The following is a 15,269-nucleotide window of genomic DNA, read 5'->3' on the forward strand; positions in this document are numbered from 1 at the left end:
AACTCATTTATTGTATATTGATAGGAATCTAAGGTTATTTTGTTCAACTTTTGCTTAATGTATTGTACATACGCAACTCATTTGAAAATGTGATGTTAAGTTCTAGTCTTATGAAAGCTAACTATTGTGAACTGTTCAGGATAACTGGAGATGCAAGTTAGTAGTTCATCACCTATAAATAATCTTAATTGTAGTCTTGTCAGATACTAGTTTAGTTAATTATAGAAGTAAGTTTTATTTAGACTCTTGTATATGCTTTTAAGGTTAAGCAGGTAGAACATAGCTAGAAACAAGCAATGTTTGTCTATTTAGATATGCTGATATAGATAGGTGGTCTTCAAACACTTCAGAGAGCTACAAAATATGACATTTAAAGATTTTTTTTTTAAATAATAAAAGGGCTTTTCTGACATAGAGCCACATCTGCTCCTGGTAGTACTCCTAATCTACTTCAAAGAAGATGATGAGCATTAAAGAAACAAATGTGGTAAGATACCTATTGGACAAAAAATTGTCCTTATTTTAATTGCTGACAATGGGCTGTCCAAATTATTGACAAGCAGGACACTGGGAAATTGACTGTCTAACTTTGCAGTCAGGGTAGGCCAGTCCTTCAAACTTCCTGCTATCAGATATTCTGGGCTGGAAGGCTGAAGACTGATGCACCAAGGGCACAGGGAACCTCTGGTGACGGTCCAGGCTGTCAGCTGTCTCTGTCATTCCTCTAGTTCTGGAAGCTGCTTGCTCTATACTTAGGTAATACTATTTTCCTTCTAAAGTCTCTGATGGGGTTGAAGACTAGACAGTCATCGTCTTACTACAACTAAGCTTAGTTGTTTAGGAACTAAGATAATATTTTAGGTCTAAAAAGATGTTTTTTTGTGTGACAAATGTAAGTTATGATGAGAAAGTGATTTAGCTACAGAACTTTGGACTCACCAGGATAGGATAGATAGTGGAACGCTTTTTCCAAGGGTGCCAAATGGGCCAGACATTGTAAGTTTAATTCTTACTTGATAATTCTCATAATTGTATAGTTTATTAATGTTAGAGAATAGCCCCCCTCCCTTTTAAGACAAAAAGGAGGTGATGCAGTGCAAGTTTTGGTTTCTTTAAAAGCCCAGTTATGTTGTGTAAATGTGTTTTTGTTTTAATCCCAACTGTGGGATATAGGGCCTTAGTTTTTCTACAGCTGATAATTGCCTTGTGTGGTTTAGAGATGGGCATGGTCTTTGTCAGCTGGTAACAGCCTCATGCAACTCAGAAAGGGGTGTTGTCTTTGCCAGCCAGAGTTAGCTGAATTCTGAGGACTCAGAGAAGAGGGTATAAATAGCAGAGCCCAGAAAGAGGAAAGGAACACTTTGAGGAAGGCTTCGAGGAGACTGTCAGAGGAGGAAGAAGGCTGTGATTTGTTTGCTGTTTACTGGTCAGCTGGACTGCTGGACATCCTGATGACTAAGATTGATATTGCCCCAAAGAATCCAATGACCCTAAACAGCTGGGAGTAGCTAAAGACAACTCTGCCCCTGCTTTCCCACGAACCTTCTTTCTCTCCTACTTAGTGTTGGGTGTGTGGGAGGTATTAGGAGGGATAAGAGGTGGAGAAGGAAGAAAGAAAGAAGTATAAAAAACCAAAATAAAATAGTTAAAAAAGTAGTACCAACAGCTATGTTAGCTTTTTGTTTGTTTGTTTGTTTTTCGAGACAGGGTTTCTCTGTGTAGCCTTGGCTGTCCTGGACTCACTTTGTAGACCAGGCTGGCCTCAAACTCACAGTGATCTGCTGCCTCTGCCTCTGGAGTGCTGGGAGTGTGCCACCACAACAAGCTGGTAATGGTCTTATATAGACTGATTTTCTTGGCATTTGGAAGCTCCATGTTAATTTCTGACTTGTACACCACCATGTCTGGCAGTAGGTTAGCATTTTAAGCTATGTTAATTATTCTCAAAATGTTGTTCCTGGACCAACAATCAGCGCTATCTGAAACTTGTTAAGACATATACATTTTTAAGCCTTCCTTTGGATCAGTGGGAAACTCTAGACTAAGCCCAGGAATCCATACTTTAGTAAGCTCCAGAGGTAATTCTAATGCAAGCTAGTACTCGAGAACCACTAGGCCATATCACCCAGGATTTTTCATTTCATTCTCAGTTCCCTGTGGCTAGAATTCATTACTAAAAGAAGCAAGGTTTTACTTTGTCAGTATTATGATCACAAAGCACTTTTTTTTTTTTTGAGATAGTCTCTTGTAGCCCAGACTGGCCTCGAGCTTGCTATGTAGCCAAGGATGACCTTGACATTTGTAACCAATTCCCTCCTGGGATTTCTGGCATGCACTACCATGCTGGTTTATATGGTATTAAGGATGGATCCAGGGCTTCATTCAGATCAGGTAAATACCAACTGAACTACATTCCTAGCTACCATAAAAGCATACTCTTACCATAAAGCAATAAAGGGGAAAGAGAGACACTACTGTCCAGAAAGCATAGCAACAAAGGGGTGCTGTATTTAGTCAAATAATTAGATTTTCATTGATTTTTTTCCCCCAGTGCTGGCGATACAACTAGAACCTCACATGTGTTTGGCAAGAGCTCTATCCCTAAGCTGCATTTCTGGCTCAGGATAAAAATTTTGACCAAATTTAAGCTCCATCTCTATTGCCATCCATGTGTTTAATATTAAGCCTCTAATACAATTCTCCCCCCCCCTCAAACCGAGACAGGGTTTCTCTGTGTAGCCTTGGCTGTCCTGGACTCACTTTGTAGACCAGACTGGCCTCAAACTCACAGCGATCCACTTGTCTCTGCTTCCTGAGTGCTGGGATTAAAGGCGTGCGCCACCACCACCTGGCTCTCTAATACAATTCTTTTTTTAAAAAATTATTTATTTATTATATATTATTTATAAAGTATTCTGCCTGTATGTGTGCCTGCATGCCAGAAGAGGGCACTAGATTTCATTTAGGATGGTTGTAAGCCACAATGTGGTTGCTGGGAATTGAACTCAGGACCTTTGGAAGAGCAGACAGTGCTCTTAACCTCTGAGCCATCTCTCCAGCCCCTCTAATACAATTCTTAACCTTGAGAATCCTGGCAGAAGACAACCTGGGAAATAGATAATGATCAAACAATGGCCTAGAAGCTTCAAGAGGAATACAGCACAGAATCTGAGGACAGAGATGGAGAAAATTCTTCAACAGAGTTAGATTGTATGGGTAGGAAAAGCTTTAGAAAGGGAACCTTTAGGAAGTACAGGGAATACCCAGGCAAGCAAAAGGCAGCTCCTTTTGCACAGCTCTCCACTAGGCCCAGTGTAAAATGTAAGCGAACATCATGAAACAGAGTCTCAAAAGAAGCCTAAGGCCCACGCCGTCCAGGGTTTTTGTGGATACTACATAGTATAAGACAAGGTCGGGCTTTTAAGAAACTAAGCCACAAACAGAGGACTGGGGAGACAACATGCTGGTAAAATACTTACCCACATTAAGCCTGAGGATTTGAGTTTCATCCCCAGGACCCATGTGAAAAGTGGGGCGTGCTAGGATCTTTAAATTCCAGCACGCAGGGAAACAGACAGGGAGACCTCGAGCTCAATGGCCAACCAGCCACTCTAGCAAATGGAAAACTCTTGACTGAGTTTATAAAAGCAAGGCAGATGGCTTCCAAGCAACCAACCCTAAGGTGGACCTCTTGCCTCCCACATGCACACCTTGTCATAATTTAGAATAGATGACTTCTAAAATCCAGGCTGGAGATGTTATCCTAAACCTTAAAATATTACTGTGCTTAATCAAATTCTGTGAATGGCCACACCTTTAAAACACTTTTAAATAATGATTACTGTGTGTCTGTACATGACTGGTGTGTAGGCACACATGTCATGATACACATATGGAGGTCAGAAGACAGTTTGTAGGATAGGCTTTTTACGTGCACTTTTATGTAGGCCTAGGGGTTTAACTCAGGTCAGCATTAGGCTTGCACAGCATACATCTTTACTGGCAAAGCCATCTCTCCAACTTCCAAATAGCCAAACCTTAAAATCAATTCACACTGACGGCAATAAACAAATATTTCTATAACTAAGCATATCATCCTGACAGTTCCCCACTAAATTTTTTTTAATGATATAGAAACTATAAGAGCAGTTTTCAGAATTTGTTCGAAGGTTCACTTAATAGACTATTAACTCCTCACTAATCTAGCTTGGATTTGATTAAGGGGTCTTTTTTCTAATAAATCTTCAACCCCTCCAAAATCCAAAGTTGGTAGCCAAAGACAAGATGAATAAAACTTAAAAGCTCCTTTCATTAACCTCTGTTTGGATGCCTTTTTTCTTCTTCTTTTAATTAAAAGAAGTTACTTTAAATGTATGTCTGTGTACCCTGCACATGCCTGGTGCCCATGATGCCCAGAGACAGGGTTCTGGATCCCCTGGGATTGGAGTACAGACAGGTGGATGCTAGGAATTGAACCTGGGTCCTTTGGAAGAGCAACTAGGGATTGCACAAGCTCAACCTGAGCCACTGGTATATTCGGCAGTACAATCAATGATAAAGTTAGTATCAACAGAGAAATTGATTTCTTCATGTCAGAAACTGTTCATCATTTTAAGAGTATTCTTCCTTGTGAAGTTTCACTCTAAGCAAAACAGTTTCTAACATACTGACATGAACTGTGCTGCCCACATTCGGGGTAGGTCTTCCCAAATCAATGGACAAAAATCAAGACAAACTCTCATAGACATGCCCATAGGCTAACCAAATGCAGACGGTTTCTCAGTGAGACTCAAGCCAAATGATTCTCAGTATGTTAACCTGACAATTAAAACTAACCATCACCCCTCAGGGCAAAAGAAGGTTAAAGCCCAGCGTAGTGGCACATGCCTTGAATCCCAGCACTCCTGGGGGTAGAGGCAGGCAGATCTCTGTGAGTTCGAGGCCAGCTTGGTCTACAAAGCCAGTCCAGGACAGGCAGGGAGACACAGCAAAACCCTCTCTGGAAAACCCAAACCCAAACCCAAACCAAAACAAACAAATAAAAAGGTTAAGAATGGTGATACCAAAATTGGGAAAGAACTCAAATGTCCACCAACTGATGACTAAATAAATAAAATGTGGTATTATCTACAATGTGATTTGGCAATATAAAGAAACAAAATCCAGAGAAAGGGCTGGCAGGGTAGGGTAGAAGGAATCAGGGCAAGAGAGTGACAGTGAATGGGTATCGGGTTTCTTTGGGATAATGGAAATTTTGCAAAATTAGACTGTGGTGATAGTTGTACATTTTTGAGACCACACCAAAACATCACTAACAGGTACACTTTGTTTTGTGAGACATGGCTTCGCTAGTCTGGGTTATCCTCAAACCCATCCTACCTCTGCATCCTGGGAGCTGGGATTACTGGCGTGTGACGCTGCACCTGGCCTCAAAGCTTGTTGTTTGTTTAGGATTTCTTCTTGCCTGAAGAACTGACTGGCAAGTCTAAATAATCAATGTTCTTCCTTCTTTTCAGTAAAAAAAAGAAAGAGTATGTGTGTTATATGTGCATGTGTGCAAGTCCACAGCCTAATCAGTGTTAATTAGGGTGCTGTGACATGACTGCCACACACATACGAGGACTGGAGTCTTGGTGGCTAAAAGTACTGCTGCTCTGCAGAAGACTCATGTTTAGTCTTCAGCCCTAAATTGATGGCTCACAACCATCAGTAAGTGCAGTTCAAAGGGATCCAACGCCCTCTTCTGACTTCTGCAGGCACACATGTGGCATAAACACACACACACATCTCATAAAATAAAAATACATACATACTTAAATTTAGAAAAAGAATATCCTAATAAATATGTGGTGCTGAAGAGATGGCTGAGCTGCTAAGTTAATGCCACTTGTTGCTATTTCAGGCTCCATTTCTAGCACACATACAATGGCTCACAATGGTCTATAACTACGGTTTCAGGAGAATTTGGTTCCTTCTGGTATCCAAGGGCACAAGATATGCATGTACTGCACATATATACACACAGGCAAAACACCCTTATACATTAAAAAAAGAAGACACTTAATTTAATTTTGTCTAAATTCAAGCAATATCAAATTTATACTTATGGTACAGCAGCATCACCACTACTACTACTATTATTATTATATTTAGTTTTTCAAGACAGGGTCTTTCTGTATAGTCTTAGATGTCCTGGACTCGCCAGCTGGCCTCGAACTCACAGAGATCCACCTGCTTCTGCTTCCCTGAGTACTGTGATAATAGGTATGTGTCACCACATGCAGCTTGATGTATTATTTTTTAAAAAGACATTATACTTTAAATTAAAACAAGTATAACATTTCAATTATTTGGATAATATGAGTAATTGCTGGAAAAACGTTCTTCCTGTTTTAAGGGCTAGGTATACATCCTAGAAAATCAGGACACAAATAGATTTAATGTGAGTAGATTAAATTATTATTAAAGCAAATGTATTAAATGCAAAACATTTAATATGTTTACTAAACATCAAAATCCATAAAATAGACTAAAAATTTTTATGTGTATGTGGTATATGTATGTGGCCGTGTGTGTGTGTGTGTGTGTGTGTGTGTGTGTGTGTGTGTGTGTGTGTGTGAGAAGGCGCATGTAGAGGCCAAACGTTAGTGCATGCAAACAACTGGCCATATTCTTACATTCTTATTTATGACTCAAAATTCTCACTTGTTCCATTAAGTGCCATCTTCTTTAGCTGCTGGCTTGACATTGTGCTTCTTACATCTTATTCAAAACAAGTTGTACCCTGTAGCACTAATAGAAGCTGTGTCTTAAGTTATTCTATCAACCCAAATCACTCCCTTTGTCATTCTGCAATGAATTTCACTTTATCTCTAGCCTATGCAACAGATTTGTCTTTTCTAGAACTTTCTACAATAACATCATAGCACATACTCTTCAGCATAGCATTTTGAGTATCTATCCATTTTATTGCACGTATCAGTAGTTCATAACCTTTTTGTGTCATTCTGTTGTATGGCTATACCACAAATTTGAGATGTTTCTGACTTAAAATTATTATAAACAAAAGTCTCAATCACTTTATGTCTTTGTGTAGAATATGTTTTCACACATCTTGAACAAAAAAATTAGGAGTTTTAGGTATGTGGCACTTGCTAACTTTACACCACAAACTGCCAAACCTTTCCAAAATGATTGCTATGTCTGTGTATCTCATGTGTACCTAGTGCTTACAGAGGCCAGAAGAGGGTATTAGACCTGGGGTTGGAGTTAGAAATGGTTGTGAGCTACCATGTAGACCTCCTCTGGAAGAACAGCAAATGTTCTTAACCACTGAGCCATCTCCCCAGCCCTTTAGCCTATTATCTTACAGCACCCAGGACCACCTGCCCAGTGATGATAACACTCACAGGAGTCTGGGCCCTCCCACACCAAATCTCCAAAGACTTGCCTTTAGACTAATCCTATGGGGACACTTTATTGATTAAGATTTCTTTCTTCTTAGCTGGGCACAGTGGCATACACCTGTAATCCCAGCACTTGGGGAGGCAGAGGCAGGAGGATCGATATGAGTTCAAGGCCAGCCTGGTCTACAAAGTGAATCTAGGACAGCCAAGGCCACACAGAGAAACCCTGTCTGGAAAAACAAACAGATTTTTTTTTCCTTCTAATGACCCTAGCCTGTGTCAAGTTGACATAAAAACTAGCCAGGGCAGTGCCTATACCCCTGTCCTAACAGGAGCTCAGGGAGGGCCACATTTGCTCATTTCTGTCCCCTACATTGAGAGCAGGTCTAGCATCTGTCATGAACCCATGCTATTTGTGATGGAAAGTCTCTAGTATAAGGGAAAGAAACGTGTTGAATAATAGATCATATAAACACATGTTGGGGCACACATGAGTCAATTGACAGTCATTTAAAAGTAAGAAGTTTCCTTCATGTTGTTAAATTATTATTTTTAAAAAACCCTCCTGTATGAAAGTGACTGTATGCCTATGTCATTGTATGGAAGTGACCACATATCAATGTCACTTTCGGGCTGGGACAGAGCTTCCTCACATACCTCCTGTCAGTCATGTGGCCTGAGACTGAAAGCCAAGTAAGGTGTGGTCTCGAGAGAGGTTACATAATTGGTCAGACCCAGGAAGTGGGAGAACACCCATCTGAATCATCTGGTTCCAATTTGGGTTTTTTTGTTTATTTGGTTGGTTGGTTTTCCTCTTTGAAATAACATTCTTCATTGATAGCATCCAGAACCACCTACCCAGGGATAGCTATTCAGAGTACACCCTCATTAAGATAATTTGGAAAGCACTGAAAAATAATAAACACATGATGGTCATCAGCATGTGGGCACATTGCATTGATGTGGAGCTTCTGCGCGCTGTTTTAGAGACTAGTTCTAGAGTGAGAAGGGCTCAGACAAGAGCTAGCTGTGACCAGAGTCTATTAAAAAGGAGGAGGAAGCTTGGGGTGCGGTGGCACATGTAGGCATAGGGAGGGGAACAACACTGGGCAACAATAGCAAGACTCCTTCCTCAGAAGATAAAAAGGCAGGGCATGCCCCCCCCCCCCCCCCGCAAAGGTGGGGTGTGGGGAGGAAGGATGTCTGGGACAGGACAGGACAGGGCACGAGGAAGAGTGCTCCACCCTGGGTTGAAGGTTCACAGATGTGTTTTACTTTCAGAATCCTTGGAGTTCTTAGGAGCAGAGGTTAGGACGCACCAGCAGCAGCCATGTTTGATTTTCTTTCTTTCTTTCTTTCTTTTTTTTTTTGAGACAGGGTTTCTGTGTGTAGCCTTTGTTGTAGACTCGCTTTGTAAACCAGGTTGGCCTCTAACAGTGATCCCCCTGCCTCTGCCTCCTGAGTGCCAGAGTAAAGGCGTGTGCCACCATGCCTGGCTGACTTTCATCTTTCTTTCTGGCGAGGGGCTCCTATGGGAGGCTGCTTCTTTCCTCTTCACCAGAACTTTGCTCATGTCCTCCATGAGGCCTCCTCCACTGCTTTAGCTGGCATAGACTCTGAGGTCTTGGTGGACTAGAGCCTCCACGTGTACTTCTGGCCATTGTACCTCCTTACTGTGGCCCCAGCCAAAGCAGCTGGCCAGTGCTGACTGCAGAGCTCTCATCACAACTGACCCTTGGACTCCTCAGGCTGGCAGGTGGGCCCTGTGGGTGGAGGCAGAGGCCTTCTCCACATGAGGGTAATGCTAGCTCTGAGTCAAAGTATGCCCTGTGGGAAGACAGGACCTGTAGGGAGGCCTCTTTTCTCCAGAGCATTGAGTTGCTCAATTAGGCTCTATTAATTTCATTTTTAGTATTACTCTTGTGCTTTATTTTGGATAGTTTTTTATGGTTTTCATTGCAATTCATTTCATTGGTTCAAGTTGAACCAACTAATTAACTTTTAAATAAGCTAAGTTTCATTTTGATTTTATGTATACCATTATGAGTTTAGTAACAGTCTTCCTATAGTCTTTAGTTGGATGAGTGCACTTTCAGAAAAGGAAAGAGACCAAGGAGTAACCGTGATACTGGGTCACAGTCTGAGGAGAGGAGGAGGAGAGGCTAGAGATGAAGTATGCATCATTTATTTTTATGATCAAGTATCAAATTGAGAAGGAAAATATAAATTTCAATTTCTTTTACTTTTAATAAGAGATAAAATGGAGCACTTAAACTCTAAGCCAACTTCTAAAAAGTAAGACACTACAGATCTGCCTCACCAAGTATATTTTTATATTGTTTTGCTTTAAGGTTATTTGGTAAAATACAGCACATAGCAAGTTCTAGGAGGTAATCAAGTCAACTGGTATATTTAGTTCAGCAATGCTTTAAGAAGAAATGTCCACAGCACCGGGGCTTGAGAGGCTTTAGAGGATGCCAAGTACCAACAGTGAGACAAGAAACAATCTTAGTGTAGCTTAGATGGAAATCACCTAATTGTTCACTGTGAGCTGGCAGTATGACCTCACTTTTCACAAGAGGGCAGCAAGAAGTCTCCTAGTTTCTTCAAAGTTCTATTTTAAAGTATGTTGGGATTTCAAGCTATCACACAATTACTGAGGCCATGTATAAAAACCTTAAGAATACATAGCTGGGGGCTGGAGAGATGGCTCAGTGGTTAAGAGTACTGCCTGCTCTTCCAGGGGTCCTGAGTTCAATTCCCAGCAATCACATGGTGGCTCACAACCATCCGCAATGTGATCTGATGCCCTCTTCTGGCCTGCCAGTGTACATGCAGAGCATAGGATACATAACTATAAAATAAACCTTAAAAAAAATGTATAGTTATAAAAAGATTTCACAAATTCTAGCGAAGTGCTATGGTAGCCACTGGAGTTGACTGGGCCAAGGAGTACAAGGCTGGCCTGGGAAGCACAGCGAGATCCTCCTCTCTCAAACAGAAAAGCTAGGCTGCAGAGCCGGCTATGAGTAAGAGAACTGGCTGCTCTTCTAGAAGAGCCAGCGTCGACTCCTAGCAACACTGCGGCTCACAACAAACGTCCAGTTCTAGAGTACTGACACCCTCATCTGGCCTCTGAGGGCACTAGCCATGATCACTGTGTACACACACACACACACACACACACACACACACACACACACACACACACACACACACACCTTTTAAAAGCTTAGCAGCAATTTTACAGTTTCATCCAAATCATAACAGCCTTCTGCCTCTAGAAGAAAATTTCACTATTGTCTAAGTCATTTGGGCTTCAGCCTAAATATGTTTCCTTTTACTCTAAATGATGTTTTTAAAAACTCCCTGGTTTTTGTTTTGATCAGAACACAAACCCAAAGCTAGTAACACTGAGTAACAACAGGCCTTAACAAATAACTGTTGTAGCACAGAGGACTGAAGATTAGATATAAGCAGAACACTGTAAAAAGGGAGCAATGCAACAGAGACAGCTTATTGTGAAGATCTTTGAAAGCAAAGAACATGGATTCTTTGATTACATATAAATAAAGAGGACTTGCGATCAGCTCATCTGATCCTAACAGCTGGTCCCAGTGTTCCGCCCGAGTATTTACTGAAGAGGGACTGTGTTCTTCTTGAAGCCCATTTAGTTTTTGTACATTTAGAATGGCAAACTATCTACTGAATTAATTTGTTTTTCCTTTTGAGGCAGGTTTTGCGATGTAACCCTAGCTGGCCTGCTACTTGCTATGCAATCGAGGCTGGCCTCAAACTTGCAGCAACCCACTTGCCTCACTCACCCTCCCAAGTACTGGGATTTAAGACAGTCACTACCATTCCTGGCTTGAAAGTTCTTTATAATGGTGTGGCGAATAGGAAAGAAAACACCCAACTGTTCTACAACTTCTCAATGTGCCTAATTCTGTCCTCTGGACAAAGCATGGATCAAAGCTCAATTAATTGAGGGAAATGAAAGGGGATGTAAGAACTCTAATCAAAAGCAAAGGGAAATAGGTGAAATCTTTGCAACAGCCAAGCTAATGGGCAAACCCTTCTCATAATCGATGCTAGGATGCTGCTGCAATCCAGAAAGGTCTCTAGAAACTGTACAAATCTTTCATGATTAGAGACACTAAGTCCTTCTTTAGAGGAGACACAGCAGGGCAAACAGGATGCAATGCTATATCCAAACACGGATGACCCTTAGAAAGACAAGTGACAGTTCAACCCTCTTTCCAGAAACATTTGTCACCTATGCCTTTATCCCTCAGGGGTTTGAGTGAATGACACGCTTTGGTTGATAATTAATTTTTCTTTCTTTCTTAAAAACAAAACAAAACAAAAAAGCATAGAGGCCACTGTTGGCCTCTTCCCCAGGAGACACAGCCTGAGTGGTTCTGGGAATTTGCGCCTTGAACAGACTTGCACTCTGACTGCAGAATACATGCAGCATTCCAGCAACACCTGCTCTCCTGACCAGCCACCTGGGACTGAGAAAGGATCCATCAATTTCATCTTCCCCTGAGAGATCACCCAGACCCAATGCTTAATTCAATGTGATGCTGCCCATCAACACCCATCAGCTACCAGAGGTCAAATTATTTAAAACACTATATTAATGGGGATTATATGATTTTACTTCTTTAACTCTACTAACGATGGAACAGAATCACTTATATGAAGGCAGGAAAGACAGAAAAGAATAAAATTTCTTACTCAAATCTGTCACCAACATCTTGCCAATGACTTAAATTTTGAGCTTCATTTCCACATCACTGGATGGAAATAGTTATCTCTCATCCAGAAACTCTGAAATATTTATTTTGGATTACAGTGATATTTGGTCACAAAAGCCAAACCCCATAAACAACCACATTTTAATTCAAAGTAATTAGCCTCCTTTTTCATAAACAAAGCGAGATGACCTTCTTTTATTTTTTCCTCAATCATATGCTCTTCGCTTATTTTAGTTCCCAATTTTTGCTATTAAATGTTACTTAGCCTATATATCTAAATGTTATAATATCTAGCCTCTGTCCTCTCTATAACCAATTTTGCCTATTTGTTTGTTTGTTTGTTTGTTTTTTTCCACATGGAAAATGTTAGCATTTAAGCTCCCTAGGTGGCTTTAAGCCACCAGGACACAGGCATCTCCAACACCCTTAATCTTCTCTTCAGTTCTTCTGCTAAAGAATTTGGGGAGCTTGCCCTTCCCCAGAACTCTGTAGTAACCTGATCGTACAACATCAATGATGGGAGCAGCTCCAGTCTTGTTTTTCGCAGCATTGATCCGGGTCTGCTCACTGACCAGTGTCCACAGCTTATCCAGGTTGATAGTTGGGCAGAAGCCCTGGCTCCTCTTTAAGTGGTAATGCCTCATACCAACTTTCCCAAAGCCACCTGGATGATACGTGTAGAAGTTGATCCTGTGGTGATGCATGCCTCCAGCATTCCCATGGCCTCCAGGGTGCCTGCGACACTTACTGATGTGGCCATGACTATGGCTTACATGGCCCGAGTTTCTGGGTCTTCCTCAGTCTGAATAGCATGGTGGCGGCAGAAAAGAAAGAGCTTGTTTGTTTTTGAGCTAGGGTCTTACTGTGTAGCTTTGGCTAGCCTGGAACTTGTTCTGTAGACCAAGCTGGCTTTCAAATCCCAGAGATCTGCCTGCCTCTGCCTCCTCAGTGCTGGGACCATCACATCTGACAATTTCACCTATTTTCCATCAACAAAGTTACGTGTGTACATATTTTAAAAGTCAAATAAGCCTAAATAATTTTAAAAGAAAAACCACAGTTCCCATTAACTACTTCCCAATGGCAACTGCTTTCATCTGTTCAGTGCATTATTTTATATTACCTCAATGTCTCTTAGTAATAAATAATATGCTATATTATTTCTTGGGTTTTTTTTCCCCCTGTCAATTTGACACCTTATCTATTTTATTGACTTGGTGACAATAAAGACAGTGGTGATTTTCACTGTTTTCCACATAGTCTCCCACTTCTAATTCCAATACTATATATGCAAATATTCTGTCTTCTTAGAGTTCTACAGCCTTCTGCCACTTAGTGGCAGTGACATATTCAAAGAAATGCTTCATTTGGGTGGTTTTTGTCTTTGTGTAATTATTAGAGTATACTTATACAAACATTGTATCCAGCCTACTATATACTAGGGCTAAATGCTCTCAGCTGTGATGAATGAAATAATACAATTAAAACAAGCACAAATATAATCAGAGACAAAGTAAACACAAGATATATGGGGGCAATGCTGGCATAACATGGCATACCTTATAAGAGCATATTCTTAAACCATCAACTTAATTTAGGGAATAAATATATAATATTATCATTTATAACAATTACAGTACTATTTCTATACTTAACCACACTTAATCACTATTATTATTGTTGTGTGTATGATGTTTGTATGTGGGTGCATATGTGCCATGGTGCAAATATGGAGGTCAGAGGGCAACTTGCAAACTTGTTATAGCAGCATGCACACAAGCACAGGAACAACACATACTACGGTGTTACGATAGCTCTCATGTAACTAGGCAACAGGACTCTTTCAGTTCTACTGTACTCTTATGCAATCAGTTGAATACACTGTGCATTGTTGACCTACCTAAAGGTTGACATATGGTAGAACATTTTTATATAAATGCTATCTATCGTAGCCATGCCACACAGTAAAATAAAGCTATACTTTCTTTTCCTTTCTGACATATATGTACGTTTCTCTGGGATTTTGCTTACCTTTCTGTTGTGTTATATATTTACTTCTAATTCAATGGAATCTAAGTCTATCTGTCTAAACCTTTAAAATATACCAAGATGTACCATGGAATTTAATGCCACCTTTCCAAAAGCATACTCTACTTTCTCCAAGGTGTTTTTAGTCATTGTTGTTCCTTTGCTCTTTAGTTTTCATATTAAGGAGTTTAATTAATTTTATTGATAATCCAAAACAAATAAATAGACAAACAAACCAGCCAAGACACTGCCTCCAAACTCTTAAGGATAGGATTTGGGTTTGCTGACTGTGATTACACTGGTTAGTTGGAGAAGTCACTACTGTCCTTGGGCTGGTCACATTCCCTGAAAGTCTCTTCTAAGCAGGTAAATACCTAGCTGGGGCAGGGGAAGACTTCCCATGCAGTGTGCATAATTTACACTATCCCAGTACGGACTCCATCCAGTCTTGGCGTGTGTACTAACACATGTGTGTGCATGTCTGTGTATGGGAAGGCTAGTGGCTGATATCAGGTTGTCTGGAGTAACTCCCAACTTTTAAGATCTTAATTATCATCATCATCATCATCATCATCATCATCATCATCATCATCATCATGTGTATGTGATGTGTGCAGACACAGGCATGCCTTGGTACTTCTCTCTTCCCACCTTTATGACAGTTCTGAAGATCAAACTTGGGTAATCAGGTTTTCATAGCAGTGCTTTTAAAAAATAATCTACTTATTTAATGTCTATGACTGTTTGCCTGCATATAAGTCTATGCTGACCCACCACATTGGCTCAACCACCTTAATTTTTGAGGCAGGGTTGCTCACTGAACCTGAAGCTCACCAATTTAGCTACCGTGATTGGCCAGCAAGCTCTAGACATGGCAGCCTCCTGTTTCCTTTCCCACAGGACTGGAATCATAGGGTATGCCACCACACTTGGCTTTTTCTTTTTCCTTAAATGTAGGTTCTGGGTATTGAATTCAGCTCCTTGTGCTTGTAAGACAAACACTAATGAACTATCTTCCCAGCCTTCAAAAATAGGTTTTAACAAATGAAAAAGAAAATATAATAGTAACTGGAAG

The 15,269-nt window shown here is 40.6% G+C and overlaps 1 protein-coding gene and 1 pseudogene across 4 annotated transcripts in view; both read right to left on the minus strand.

Moving 5' to 3' along the window:
- The window catches only part of LIN52 (lin-52 DREAM MuvB core complex component), a 90,735-nt gene that overhangs the window by 21,618 nt on the left and 53,848 nt on the right, over positions 1–15,269 (minus strand). The window lies entirely within an intron of this gene.
- Positions 11,040–13,911, minus strand: LOC311604161 (large ribosomal subunit protein uL15-like; annotated as a pseudogene). The gene has a single exon. The product of its transcript is annotated as a large ribosomal subunit protein uL15-like (transcript).

Source organism: Acomys minous, assembly GCF_964271855.1.
Source record: "Acomys minous genome assembly, chromosome: 8".
Classification (NCBI taxonomy): domain Eukaryota; kingdom Metazoa; phylum Chordata; class Mammalia; order Rodentia; family Muridae; genus Acomys; species Acomys minous.